Here is a 15828-nt window from a genome sequence, read left to right as displayed (position 1 = left end):
TGGTTGTGATCATTTATATGACTCACTTAAGTACCATGGCAGCTGGCAACCAGCAGAAACCCAGAGACAAGTATACAGTAAAGAGAGAAGGACCATGTAGAAAGCAGTACTCTGGAGAGAGCTCTCCAGCAGACATTTCTACATTTGCAAGCAGTGAGTCTGTCTATAAGAAGCTGTGTCAGAAATAGCTTTGGCACTGATGATAATGTCTGGTGGCCTACCTCAGTTTTGCTAAAGAATGCTATGGAAGAATGGAAGAAAAAACAGAGTGCCTGAACCTGGGATATTTTACTTAACTGAGGAGTTATAAATTTGTTTCAGTAAAAGGAAACCATATCTTGAGTATGTGAAGATATAACACACACACACACACACACACACACACACACACACACACACCCCTTGCCAAAGATATTAGAGTAGCTTGCCATATTCTTTTACACTTCATTTTACAGATGAGAAAACTGAGGCAAGCAGGGTTAAGTAACCACTGAACAATAGATTTTAGTTAAATTTTATGAAAACATTTTAGAATGAATATAATATAATATATATAATATAATGTAATATATATGTAATATATTTGATACAAATAAGATAATAAGTACAAAGTTCATTGTAAAGCACAAAATAAATGATTGCTATTATTGCATTATAATATTCTTTTATAAAAGATGGCGTAATAAGTACAATTAGGTATATTAGGTGAATCCAGACCTGGATAAATGTTGAGATTCAAGGTAATCACTAATGCTTTCATCTCATATAATAAGGAAGTCTCTGGTGACCCAGTGACCTAAGAATTTGTCCTCATTCTTGGACTGTTAAACATTTTTATCAATAATTGGAAAAAATCATAGATAACTCATCATATATGTAAATAACAAAAATCTAGGAAGGATACCTTATATAATTAATGACAACATTCAGAAAAAGTTTTGACAGGCTAGAATACTGGGCTGAGTTTAATAAGATAAAATTTAAGTTCAAAGTAGTTATAATTATGTTTATATATATATATATATATATAATTAAATATATAATTCAATGAATATAAAGGACAGTGGGCTTTAGAATTTTCATCTATGCCTCTCCCTGTAGAATATGATTAGATTCAGTGGCACCTTTTAGAAGAAAAATTACAACATTTCTTTAAGGCACAGTAACTGGATTGGTTGGGTTTCCATGATTAGGCATATCACCAAGATGGCTCAGACAACTAGAATGATGTACTCATGTAAGAAAAACCACAATTTTGTGCTACCTTATAATAAAAGTAATTTAATATACCTACTTCTCTCCTTTGTCTATTTCTTTTGTTTTTCCTTTTTGTCTAGCAAGATCCCAAGAACACAACAATACTAATAACAAATTAGGGCCTACACAAGGTTAAGGATGGTGATGATGGCTGTTTCTGGGCAAAATACATAGAATCTGCATGGGATGGTATACATATCCTGAAAGGAAAGTTTCTGGTGACTTGTAGCCTTTCTCTTTTCCTCATCTGTTAAAAAGAGACTAGAGACTTTGTGTGATATCAATTGGGCAATGATGAGAATCCCACAGAAACTTGTAAAAGCTATACATACTCATAAAAGGGAAATGGGAGTCCTTGATCAATGTAAAACCTTAACAACTCCCCAACTGGGTGGGAGTAGGGGCAAAAAGATACATTTCCTAGGTGCCATGATTGTAGTCAGAGAAAACAGATTTCTTGGGCAATACCTACCTTGAGTAACTCTACTTTGAAGAGTTTGTAAATTTCACCTTTTGGATAAAAAAGATTAGCCATTGAGCCTCATATTTAAAAAAAAAAAAAATGATTCCTCACAGGGTCATTGGAGATTTAGGATCCTTGAGAGATTAAAGTTATAATAAAGGATAGAAATAAATATTTGTACAATTCTCTTAGTTACTGAATTTTTGCCAGTCTAGTAGAAAGGGTAGGGAGACTGTTCAGTAGACCCTAAATATATTACTTTCCAGAGAGAGTCTGAATCACAAAATGGTACTTTAAGTAAGAAAGCAGATTACACAGGATCCTACTGGTGAAATACCCAACTGATAACCTTTTTCCTTCCAAAGTGAGTTCAGATCATGTGATGGAGAAGAATCAGGAGACACTAGGACCTTAGAGATATTCACACTGAAATAGAAGAGCTATAGTAGTAATGTAGGGATTACTCCAAGTGTATGTTTATTGTTTGTTTACATTTGCTTATATATTCCAATAAATATATTTATATTTACTATAGGGTAAAGTAAGATGTTCCCAATATGAAATCTTCACCACAAGTACTTGGATAGGAGCTGGAAGTTTTGTTATCCATATTTTTGGAAGACTAGACACATGTTCTATCTGTGATTGAGATTCCCCTGACTAAATTCTGGTAAGGAGAACAAAGAGAAAAATAGAATATTACCTTTGGTCTGTTTCCAGGTTCAGACTTGATTTCTGATCTCTGAACTATGGGGAGTTCTGGGCCATGAATTATAGTTGATTCAATACATATTAAACAGATTGATTACCTTTTATGTTATGAAAAATCTCAACCTAGAATCATTTCATCATTTTTGTTCTTTCTCCAATTTTATTCATATGATATAAAATATTCGCTTTTTCCAATTTTCAATCATTCCTTTTCTGCTAGTCTACTCTCTGACATCAAAAAACATACATGTATTTTCTGTCCCTAAAAATCTTTCATAGACCTTATCATTTCCAAGCTATTATCATATCTTTCTTATCTCTTTCACAGCCCCAAAGATGGAAGGGAAAGGCTATTTATACTGTTGTTCTCACTTACTCTTTTCTAACTGAATTCTAAAATCTTTATGATCTGAGGTCTGACATAATCATACAACTGAAATTGCTAGCTAGTAATGATGATTTAATTGCAATCCAATGGCCACTTTTAATTATCATCCTTTTACCCTGCTTTGGAGCCAATCTCTCCTCCTGGGTATTCACTTCTAGGCTTTCATAGACTCAAAAGCATCATTCTTCTAGTCACTCAGTTTCAAAACTTCATACTTGACTCCCTTACCCCACATTTACTTGATCATTTTCCAAGTCTTATCAAACATCTCATCCATTTATCACCTTCTCCTCTCTCATTGATCTCTCTACCTTAGATTATCTTTCCTTTCCAACCCATCCTGCACAAAGCTGTCACACATATATATTTCTTTCTTTCCTTCTTTTGTTACATATACATTCCTAATCAGAGGATTATCATTACTACTATCTCTTAGGCTCTGAGAATATAAAAACAAACAAAAATGCTAAGATAGTCACTACGGTTGAGAAACTCACAGTCTAATGAGGAGCTCCTAATTCACAAAGTCTCTAGTTTCTGCAGAGGTCAGTTTAACCTATGTGAGACCTAATATATTTTACTCACTTCCCCTAGTCCTAAACCCACCTCTCTGAGGGACAGTACTTATCCTGTGAGAATAGCATGTTTTCTTTCCCAATTTATCCAAGTCATGATAAATTTTGGCTTCAAACTAGATTTAGAATCAATTCTATTCTTGTTCAATATATGTTTCCTGTTCTTTACCTACTGTCAGGTATTCATTCTCCACTTCTCTATTCTCATTCATTTCACACCTAACTAGTTCCATTCATATTAAACACTTCCTTATTCAGTTTGTTAGTGTTTTACAAATGAACCACTCCAATGGAAGGTCATAGTGTCCTCCCAACAAGAGAAATCCTGAAAGCCACTTAGAGCAGAAGTAAGAGGCTGATTGCTTGTCTAATTCTTTAAGTCTCCCTAGTATTCCCAACCAATTTGAGATGCAAATGTAGTATTCCCAGTGCCAGGAGTATTCAAGATACACAATAAATTGTGTTGATTACAGCAGTGAATTTCCCCATACTTTTACTCCCAAAGCTCTAAGCAGAAAAGAGAAAGCCCTTCCTTCAAAGGTAACTGGTTTTAGCTGAGTTAGTATTTAGTGGAAACTCAATTCCACTTATAGTTAGGGTCCATTTGACCATTAATTCTGTTTAGCAGACAATATAACTATTTGACAGGATTGTGTCTTTTTTCAAGAAGCCAAAGACGTATTCTTAAGGCTCATAGCAGGTTACTTTCTGCCTCCCAAGATAAAAAATGCAGCTATTTGTTTTTGCTTTTTGGTTGTGCATATAATAAGAGTAGAAAGTATTTGTAAAAAGGAATCAATAGTAGTTGTGATTTTTTTTTTTTTTTTAAAGCCAACTAGTGATTTCAGGAGTATGGGGAACTTGTGAATATAGAGACCTTTGTACCTTATATTTTTGGAGCATTTCCTAGAACAACTCTTTAGCAAGGGTCACTGTCCTTGTCAGAGGCAAATAAACTTAGGTCTTTCCACTGATCTAGCCTTTATGCTATGCTGTTAGCTCTCCAGCCTCTGTGAATCTTACTGTTCCCGTAGTATCCAAAAGTCATGATGAAGATGATGATGATGATGAAATTATTTAACTTTTAAGATTTGTAAAGTATTTTATATATGTCATCTCATTTGATCCTCACAACAACCCTGTGACACAGGTGACAATATTACCTCCATTTACAGAATGAGAAAGTGAGGCAAAGAGCAGTTAAATAACTTGACCAAGAAAAGATTTAAATTCAGGTGTTCTTGACTCCAACTCCGACACTGTATTCACAAACTAGCCCCTTGTAGCTGCTTCATATATTCAATGCAATTAGAAGTTTGAAACTGCCTGTTTCTTCTCTTCTAATTACTTGATCAGTTTTAGTAAGCAGCATCATGTGTGAGAGGATCAGAACAGTTTAATGTATAGATAAAGAAAGCAGCTATTTATGTGATAAGGCTTAAAACCCTTAAAGTAATTCTGGCCCTTTAACCTCCCTAAGATATCTGAATTTCCCATGGTGCCTATTCCATCTCTGACCTTAACCAACTTGCCTTAGTTGCATTCGGACTGCTAACACTTCCTGTTTGTGAATTCTTGCCAGAACTGCTCATACTCTGGACTCAGCCACCACGTCTGACCTACATACATCACTTTTCCGTTTTCAGCTCCCATTCTATATGATGTGTTATCCCATTAGAATAGCTCCATAGAACAGAAATTATCTTTCTTTTTGCTTCTTTTTGTAAACTCAGCCCTCAGAACAAAATGAATGTTTGTTGACTAAGTGAACTGATGCTGTTGTTGCTTTTACCATAATAATTCATGAAGAAATAGGTTTGTTTTTTTTTTGTGGTGTGCATTAGTGAAAGCCACACAAATGGAATCAGAAGTCCATAAAGAATTTTAATTTCTATGTATATCTATATAATATGTGCACATATAATATGATTTTATTGTAAATTTCTATCCAAGGTTTGTAACTCAAGTCAACAGGAGAATACAGATTCATATACATATATTCACTTTGTATGTAACTTTTCAAAGAAATCTGTGTACAGGCACAATATTTTAAATATTAAATACATCTTTAATTCACATTTCCTTCATAAAACACTCTTCCCCAAATGTGCTTTGACTTTTTTTTAAGAGATCCTTTTTCAGGGGCAGCTAGGTGGCGCAGTGGATAGAGAAACAGCCCTCAATTCAGGAGGATCCCAGTTCAAATTTGGTCTCAGACACTTAACACTTCTGAGCTGTGTGACCCTGGGCAAGTCTCTTAACCCCAGGCTCAGGGGGGAAAAAAAAAGAGAGAGATCCTTTGTCTATCAAAAAGGTAACTTTTTAAATAAGGTATATACTCCAGCCCATACTTAAAGAAGCTACAATTACACCTTATTTTCTAATCCTAAAAGTATTAATTTTCACTACTGTGACCAATTGTTGCTTCAATTGTTGATCATTCATAAAATAATATAAAATCATGGGAATTGAAGAAAAATGCCCCAATTCTTTGCTCATCCTTAAAAAGAACTCTGAGATAATTAAGCTAAACTGAAGGCTAGACATATTTCCTGTATACTCCAAAGTCCCCAAGGGATAATACAAGGGAGACAGAAGTTTGGCTGTTCTTTTAATAAAGAAAACAAATTAAGAGAGTGCTTTGCACTGGGACATTTTAATCTCAGTGGCAGCTGCCAAATTAAAAAAATAAATAAGCGACCATAGATCAAGCTGCAGCAGAGCTGCTCTAAATCATGGCTGCCCTCACAGGCCCACAGCCCCTGTAAAGGATGCTTCCACTTCTGCTCTACATACACATGCCCTTCATTTGTCTTTGAAAATGACCTGGTGGTTCAAATGAAGAACACTCCATGACATGCACTGCTAAGCTCAGAAATGCCACTTACCATACCATCATGAAAAGACTCCATCAGAATTCTAATTCTACAATTTTTTTTTTTCCTCATGGGGAAAGGAAACACTGTAAACAGCAGACAGAGTGGGGCAGATTTTACAAAGCAGGCAGGTGTTATGTCCATAATGTATGCCCCAAAAAACAGATAAATGACTGCACCCATCTCAGACCCTTAGAATAAAGGATAAAGTGCAAGTTGCTTTATATAGCTAAATTTTTTTTGTTCCTGAAATGATCAAACCACATCTAAAAAAAGAACAACCATATTTCCAACTTTCTGATAATAAATAAGAGAAACTTTTCAGGCAGGTTATTCTTCTTCAATAGAATACCTCCCACCAGGCTTTACCTTCAAAGAAAGTTTGTGCAAATGTGATAAAAATAGTGCACAGAGTATGATTATTTCAGTTGTTGGATTTTGAGATGTTCTATAGATTCTCAGTAACTGAGTCAATGAACCCTTGGGAACAAGATGAATTTAATATACCTAGCATTATTTTAATCAGTCAGTCAACAGATAGCAAGTGTTCACTGTGTGCAGGGCACAAGGAGTCGAAGTAACTCGAAATTTGCTGGGGATACCTTGTCCCTCAAATGACCTTGGCTGGTTAAAGAAGATGCATCTTTTTTGATCAATGGAAAAATGCTCTGTTCTGACCTGATGAAACTTTTAGAGGCAGCTAATGAACAGATAATTAACAATCCTCTGATAATGAATATTATGATGAAAAAGAAAATTGTAGTAGTACCCAAAGCAGCAAGGAACATGCTTAGTGGAGCTGGAATTAGAACCTGGATGTTGAATCATGGCCTGGAACGAGCTAGCTTTGTGGCCTAGGCAAGGAGCTTACTTTCCTTAGTAAGTTTCTTCATATATGAAATTAGAGCAATTTTGAAACTTTTTGGTCTCCAGGATCCCTTTATAATCTTAAAAATTATTGAGCTTTGTTATGATTTATGAATACTGATATTTACAGTGGTAGAAATTAGAACAACTTGGTATTATTATTAAAAACAATTTTGGCTTCAGAAAGAAAAATTTGAAAACCAGCTCAGTAGACAATCTCTAAAGACAATCTTTTTTCTAACAGTATTCTTTTTCAGGGCAATTAGCTGGTACTGTATATAGTGTCTGGAATCAAGAAGACCTGAGTTCAAATCTAGTTTCAAATACAAGCTATATGAGCCTGGACATGTCACTTAACCTTGTTTGCTTCAGTTTCTTTGTCTGTAAATTGACCTGGAGAAGGAAATGAAAAACCACTCCAGTGTCTTTGCCCAGAAAAGCCTAGATTGGGTTGGACACATTGAAGTTTCTAAACAACAGTCACTCCCTTTCACCTCTAAGTCTATGATAGGTTTTTAATTTATACCCCTAAATTTATTTTAATTTTCTGGTGGCAAAAGGAGAAAAAAAGGAGATTAGTGAGAAGAATGTCCCCCAGAATAGAAAAGAAAATCCTTTTGCATTTTAAGACTGCATAGAGAGAAAGAGGCGATTTATAAATAAATCAGTAGTCATAAGAAACATAGATGAGCAGAATAGCTTTGAAACAAACATGTAAGTGTTACACATTAGATTTTTGATTCCACATACAATATTTTTTTGTTTTTCATGTGAAAATGCTTATATTTGATGAATCTTGTCAAGTACTAATTCAAATAATTTTATTCATAACTAGATTCCTAGTTCATTTTAGTCTTAGAGGCTCTTATCCTTTAAACTTTCTGATTTTACTCAATAAGAGCCTAGAGTCAATGGTGTTTGACTTGACATCACTGATTTTTCATCAGACAATCTGTATAGGGTAGTATAATCTGCTCTACAATTCCTGTGACTTGGAAAATATTTACACCCTTTCACACCCCTATTAGACATCACAAAAAAAAAAAAAAAAAAAAAAAAAAAAAAAAAAAAAAGAACATAAATCTAACCTTTGGATTCTATAAATAGAAGGATCTCAGAATGTTATTTGCATCAATTCATAAAATGGAGAGAATTTACTTCACATATCTTTCTAAATAATGATGATTGATATTTATGAGCTTGCCCTTTATATTTAAATTTTGTTGTTATTTTGTACTTAACATGACTTAACTATAATCATATTCACTTGGAAAAAAAGGGATTGTAAGTGGAATCAAAAATCCAATGTGAGGAACTTACATGTTTGTTTCAAAGCTATGCTGTTCATTTATGTCTCCTTATGAATCTCCTTCTCTTTTTCTTTATGAGTTTTAAAATGTTACAATGATTTTCTATTTTATTTTTTGGGTATTCCTCTCACTAATCTCCTTTTTTCTCCTTATGCCACCAGATAATTAAAAATAACAAAACAAAACACAGGTTTTGTAATAAATAAGCATAATAAAGCAAAATAAATTCATATTCCCTATACTTAACATAGTGTCTAATACATATTATGTAATTAATAAATGAATACTTCAAGTCAGGAATTTACTCATTCCCACATCTTGTTTGTTGAAATACCAACAAATTATAGCCATAGAAGCTATCAAATCAGTGTGGTGGCTGAAAACTTCCCTATTTGAGTATATTAAGATAACTGTGTCACAACAATATGGAATCACAACAACAGGGAGGTCTATCTTCCTGGATGTGTCTTCCTGGAACACACCTCCAAGACTTAACAAAGAACTTCCCATAGACCTAGGAAGATAGACAGAGGCAAAGAAGAAACAATACTATCCTCATCTGGGAATAACATGATACTTACTGAAAAATAACAGAGATTCAACAAAGATGCTAATTATGAAAATGAATAACTCCAATAAAACAATAGGATTCAAAATAAGTAAACAAAACTCAAAACCTGTTCTACATATAAAAAATGAAATCAAGGTGCGTTTCTCATGTTAGTCTTGTGGAAAAGATGATGAGATGTGAGCTAAATGAAGGTACAATTAAAATGAATATGTAAAGGTTTTAATGGTCAAATCTAGAAAACATTTACACAAAAGACTAAATTGCTGGATTTCCATTTCTGCTTTGATTATAGGTTTATGAAAGTAACATAGTAGTAAATTACATGTAGAAACTAAGGAAAAAAAACTTTATAGCTAACAACCATCATCATGGCTGGGGTTTATATGCCTTTGGAGAAGAGGTTTTCTATCAAACAACAACACTAATTGATTAACAATTTAATTAGAGGCGGACTTTAGGAAGAAAATGGGTTTGGGTCAATAAATGGGCTGAGTGATTTCATGTCACTCTTGAATATAGAGACTATTCCTAGTCATGGGCAATCTTGACAAAAAGAATCTGTCTCCACCCAAAATTGATTGAATAGAACTCAACACAGACTAACCTTGTAAGGTTAGGTTGGGTCAAACTGAGAGAAATTTAATTCTATCTTCAGAGACTAAGGTCTTGAAAATAGAAAAAAGGAATGGAGGAACTCAGAATCTCCCCAAATCATTTGTTACTAATTATGATTTCTCTATGATTTCTCTTTAAATCTCTTAGATTTAAAAGAAAGAAAATTAGAAAATTCTGGAGTTGGAAGAGGTTTCAGGTGACATCTACTCCAGAATCTATCTGAAAGGATGAGGGAAACAACACCAAAAGAGATCAACTAGCCTTTGCTTTAAAATCTCCAATAAAAACCTATTACATTTCGAGGTAGATCTCTTTATTTTCAGGTAGTTCTAAATATTAGTAAGTCTTTCTTCAAAATAAGCTTAATTGTTTATCTTTGCAACCAACTGTTCCAGATATTGCTGTCTGGGTTCAAACAGACCAACTCAATACTCTTTTTATATGGCATTCCTTCAAATACTTGAAGACAGCTATTATGTATTCAATGAGTCTTCTCTTCTTTAAGACAATTATCTTCAAATACCTTTAATTAAACATCAAAAGCTCAAAAAAATAAAGGCAATCCCCAAAGAGAAATAATTTCAATATCCTTAAAACCCAAAAATATATTGTCCTGGTCCTGTCTTATTCTTTTGTTTTCTATTGCTTCCCCACTCTGTTTCCTTTCTTTATTATCTTAGCAAAATTTATTCTTTTCAAAGGCTTACCTCACCTGCCTTCTTATATACCAGCTTTCCAAATGTGATCTTTACCTCCAGATAGATGTAGGCAAATTCAGGAATCTTATGAGCATTCTGTGAAATGGAAAAAAGCTAGTCCAAAAAGCTTCAAGTTACAAAAATATCTCTCTCTCTCTCTCTCTCTCTCTCTCTCTCTCTCTCTCTCTCTCTGTCTCTCTCTCTCTGTCTCTCTCTGTCTCTCTCTCTCTCTCTCTCTCTCTCTCTCTCTCTCTCTCTCTCTCTCTCTCTCTCTCTCTGTCTCTCTGTCTCTCTCTCTCTCTCTCTCTCTCTCTCTCTCTCTCTCTCTCTCTGTCTCTCTCTCTCTCTCTCTCTTTCACCATGTGTACTAATTTTTGGTTCCTGTATCATTTAATCATTTATCTATATGTATAAAATATTATTTAATAAGTGATACCATTGTCTATCTTAGCATTGGTTCCCCGTGAGATACCTTAATAAAACTGCAAATAAGTCACCTTTACATTTTGGTTAAATTGTTGTAATAGGATACATTACATAGGATACTGTCTCTTAGAATTGATGATTTCTGAGATTTAAGATTTTATGTTGCATGCATTTTCACCTAGGCTGCAAAGCAGGAGAAAATTTCAAGTGCTAGGCATTCTTTCAAGGTATATCTTATGCTTCTTAACCCATTTAAAAGAGTCCTACCTTTTATCTAATTCAAAAATACAAGGTCACTGAATTCCCTTTTGTTATGGATTAAAAAGTATTTAGAATGGAATGGAATATAGTATACAATTTTTTATCATATATCCAAAAACATTCTTTTCCTAAGCAAGAGATCAAAATGCCATAGCTATATTTATGAAATTTTATATTGAAATTATGGAAAGATAAATCACCAACAATTCATTAAACATGTAAAAATTGGGAACTTTCTTCTGGTTATTAGACCAATAAGAAGCTTCCATTTATTTTCAAAATGGATAAACTATCTAATTGAGAAATTATGGAGAAACAGAGACACAAAGAGAGACCAAAAATAACAACATGGTAATAATCCTTACAAAACAGAATCAAATAATGTTAATTCTTAAAGAACATACTTAGTACCACATCCCCATAACTCTCAATCCATCTAATAGGTAGCTTGTACCTAGAGTATACCTTCACTCCTTTGAGATGCCTAACAAGCTCATCTCACCAGTCAACCTGCCATCAGATAAGCAGGCAGAAATTGATTTGGTTAATTAGAAGGAGGAAGGAAAGACAAGAAAGGGAACTGGAAACTACAAAGATGTAGGAAGGAGACCTATATCAAACAGATGAAATGCTATTAAATTGAAATATTATTTTATCTATATTATTTTCATTTCAAATTAATATTTCTAAAAGTAAGGCACAGAAGAAAAAAGGCAAATAAGGCAAGATCATAAAGGCAACAAACAGTATACAAATAGATTAGAAAACTGAGTTCTAATTTGCTTTTCTTTTAAAGATTTTACTCCAAAACAAACATAAAATGTTATTAAAGAAGTAATAAGTAAGAATCTACACTAAAAATAAAGAAAAAATGAGAACAAAAACTGTGGGTATTATAGAACTTAAATGTTTATGTCATTATGGAAAACACGAAAGAAACTATATATTCATTCCTCATCAAAGAATGGTATTATGTATATTATGAAGTAGAGAAGTTACAGATAAATATAAAAACACAAATAATATATGTAAATATATTTTTGCTGAGGCATTTGGAATTAAATCCAGGGTCACACAGCTAAGAGATATTAAATATCTGAGACAGGATTTGAACTCAGGTCCTCCCGACTTCAGGCTGCTGCTCTATCCATTGTGCCATCTAGCTGCCCCCAAAAGACAAATATTAAAGAAAATCTTTACAGTACAGAGAATTTAATCAATCCAGAGAGAATAATAAAAAGACAGAATTAAATGGAGAATTTGAGAAATCTTAAATTATGAATGGTCAAAGGAACAAAAATTATAGAAAAACATGAAAAAGCAATTAGTAGGGGCAGCTAGGTGACGCAGTGGATAAAGCATGAGCCCTGAAACCAGGAGGACCTGAATTCAAATCTGCCCTCAGACACTTAACACTTCCTAGCTGTGTGACCCTGGGCAAGTCACTTAATCCCAACTGCCTCAGCAAAAAGAAAAAAGGGATTAGCAAAAAATATGTTTTTAAAAGTCAGAAGGTAAACTAACACCAAATAAATACAAATTTGATGTCTTGAAAATTAAATGACAAACATATAAATTTGAAGCTCAAAAGAGTAAAGAACTAACAATTAAAACTGAGTTGACTCATTGATATTAATTTAAAATTTGTTAATTTCAAAAGAATTCCTTTAAAAAGAGAACAATTAACATTCTTTAAAAAAAGGAATAAATTCAAATTCAAAGGAATTATCAGAACTTATTATACACTGTGATATGCCAACAAGACATAGAATTCAAGAAAAATGTAAAATTATCTACAAAAATGTAAAAATTCCAAAACACTAAAGATTTCAAAAAACCCAATTTCAAAAAAAGAAACTGAACTTGTTTTAAAAGAACCAATAAAGAAAATAAGTGTTGGTTCAAGTGAGGTTTAAAGGAAATGTTATATTTTTAAAAAATCATACCAATTCTATAAAATTTATTTTCAAAGTCAAGAAAGAAACTAGTCTACCAAACTTTCTAACCTAACAATAACTAATAGCTAAAATATGAGACATATATATTCATAAACCTTAAATAAAATCCCAGCAATAAAGTTTTATTATAATTTATTCACCAAAATTATTCACTATGACCAAGTTTAATTTATACCAGCTATGTAAAAATGGTTAATCAGTAGGAAAATAATTAACATAACTATATAAAAAAGAAAAAATATCACAAACTACATTACTATAATAACTGCAGAAAATTTTTTTTGATCATATACAACATGCATTTATGCTAAAAGCCCCACAAAGTATAGGTAAAGGAAGATTATGAAATTATCACAAATAACAATCTAAAACCAAAAGATTGTATTACATGTAATAGCAAAATACTGTAATTTCCCCAACAAATTAACCCACTGTTATTATACCTACTTCTAGAAATGATAGTAATAGCAATAAGACATATGTAATATATAAAAGGATTTAAAGATAGTTAATTGGAAACAAAAACTATCATTTGCTGAGTGACATATTCACTTACTAAGAAAAATAAGAGACTATTGAGACAATAGCTTCCATAAATTTATAGATTTCAAAATAAACTTAAAAAAATCAAACAGGGAGTATTATGAGAAATTCCCACCCAAATGAACTACAAAATGCACAAAAATTTCTTGGAATAAATCTTACAAACATACAACATACCTATAAAAATACAAATGTAAAATAATTTTTAAAAAGTATATGTAAGTGAAGATACATTCAGTGCTCATAGGCTGAAGCACACAAGACTATAAAAATGACAATAGAATCAAATTTTATTTCCAAGTTTAGTGCTATGCTGATCAAACTACCAAATGGATATCTTAAATACATAGATAAAATAAAGATAAAAGTAATTTGAAAGTACAATTGGTTTAGAGCTGAAGTTATATTGCAATAAAACTATTTACATGCACTAAAACTGAACTTCACAGAATTTTCATGTCACAAAATATTCTTTTGGTTTTTTTCCTCAATCATCGAAAAATACAAGTAAAAAAAAAAAAAACTAAAAGCAAAGAAAAAAAGTTCTTATTTATTCTGCCACATAAAAACAGACTAATGCCTGTCCCAGTTTAGAATATGAATATAATAACAAAGAAAAAGTAGGAATGAAGGGGAATAGCACATTTAGACCTCAAACTACATTAACAAAACATAAATCACTAAAAATTTGGTATTGGTTTAAACAAACAGAATGATAGACCAAAGGAACAGAATTAAATAAGGAAGAATAATTGAACTCAATCAAGTTGTGGCTAAAATGGAAAACATTTAAAAAAAAAAAAAAAAAAAACCAAAACACTATTATCACAAGAATTTCCTGGTGGAAAAAATGGAAAACAATATGATAAAAAATAGGTTTAAAATAATATCCTACAGCAAGCTATGTTTGTTGTTCAACCATTTTTATTCATGCCCAACTTTTCATGATCCCATTTGGGTTTTCTTAACAAAGATACTGGAGTGGCTTGACATTTCCTTATCCAGTTGAAGGACATATGAAGAACTGAAGCAAACAGGGTTAAGAATTTGCCCAGGATCACACAGCAAGTGTCTGAGGCCAAAGTTGAAATTAGGTCTTCTATCCACTGTATGGCCTAGCTGCCCTTCACACACCATTTAATACAACAAACTCAAAAAAGGATAAGGACATGAAAGCTGGATATTGAAAATTTGAGAGAGATAGAGACAGAGAGAGTTGGAAAAGAGAAAGCGAGTATAGACAGCAACAGATAGGTGGCAAATGCTGAACCAAACAAGAAAGAGATGAATATAAAGCTAAAAAGATTATTTAAATGATCTGAAATTGAAAAACCTTTTCATAAGATAAAATTAGCCAAATCAGGTTAAAAAAAAATCAGGAGACTAATTTTAAAAATCTTGGATATCAAATATACATAGTATGGGTCTAGTTTATATGATATACAGACAACTAAGACATAGCAGAACCCAAAAGCCATTCTCCAAAAAGACCACATGGTATGAATCAAAGATTGTGAAAAGAATAATAATCTATTATCAATTATATGAAAAGTACCCCAAATTATTGAATATAAATAGGAATATAAATCAAATTAACCTTGAGATTTTACCCCAAAACTAGCAAATTGTCAAAGATGACAAAAAAATGTAAATAGTGTTGGAAAAGGTATAGAAAGACAGCTTTAAAATGTTATTAGTGAAGGTATAAATAGTATAAATCATTGTGGAAAGCAATTTAGAATTGTAAAGAGAATGACTAAAATGTCAAGAGTCATTGACCCAAAGATCCCTTTACTAAGGCATCTATTCCAAAAATGTCAGTAAAAGAAAGGCAGGGTCCAAATACATCAAAATAATTATAGCAGCAGTTTTTTCTAGAGGTAATGAACTGGAAACAAATTTGATGCTTCCAAATCAGGGAATATCTAGGGATATATGAACATAATGGAATATCTCTGTCCTGTTTAAAAAATAAATAAATAAATTATCGACATAGGCAAGCAATGAATTTTCTGAATTGAGCAAAGTGAAGAAGTAGGTCCAGAAACAAAATATATACAATAATGAAATACAATATAATAATGAGAATGATGGTGAAAAATAAAACAATAAAAAACAAATATGAAAATATAATGAACAAACTGAAACTCTTAAAAAAGAAGGTACATATCTCAGACCTCACTTTGTAAAGGTAGATCATCAGACTTTTATGATGAGATGATTAGTTTTGCAAATTTTTTTCCCTTTATTTTTATAAGGTGTAACTCCCTGGAATGTGATGGAAAAAATAGTATGAAATGCAGTTTTAA

The 15828-nt window shown here is 32.4% G+C and overlaps 1 protein-coding gene and 1 long non-coding RNA gene across 2 annotated transcripts in view; one reads left to right on the top strand and one right to left on the bottom strand.

The window, feature by feature from the left end:
- The window catches only part of PRKN (parkin RBR E3 ubiquitin protein ligase), a 1861641-nt gene that overhangs the window by 1126963 nt on the left and 718850 nt on the right, over positions 1-15828 (bottom strand).
- LOC141565792 (uncharacterized) overlaps positions 1-15828 on the top strand; it is a 154618-nt gene that overhangs the window by 1143 nt on the left and 137647 nt on the right. The gene's annotated exons all lie outside the window — the stretch shown is intronic.

Source organism: Sminthopsis crassicaudata, chromosome 4 (genome assembly GCF_048593235.1).
Source record: "Sminthopsis crassicaudata isolate SCR6 chromosome 4, ASM4859323v1, whole genome shotgun sequence".
Taxonomy (NCBI): Eukaryota; Metazoa; Chordata; class Mammalia; order Dasyuromorphia; family Dasyuridae; genus Sminthopsis; species Sminthopsis crassicaudata.
Note: the sequence above shows the minus strand (reverse complement) of the source record. Positions and strands in the feature narration are given on the sequence as shown.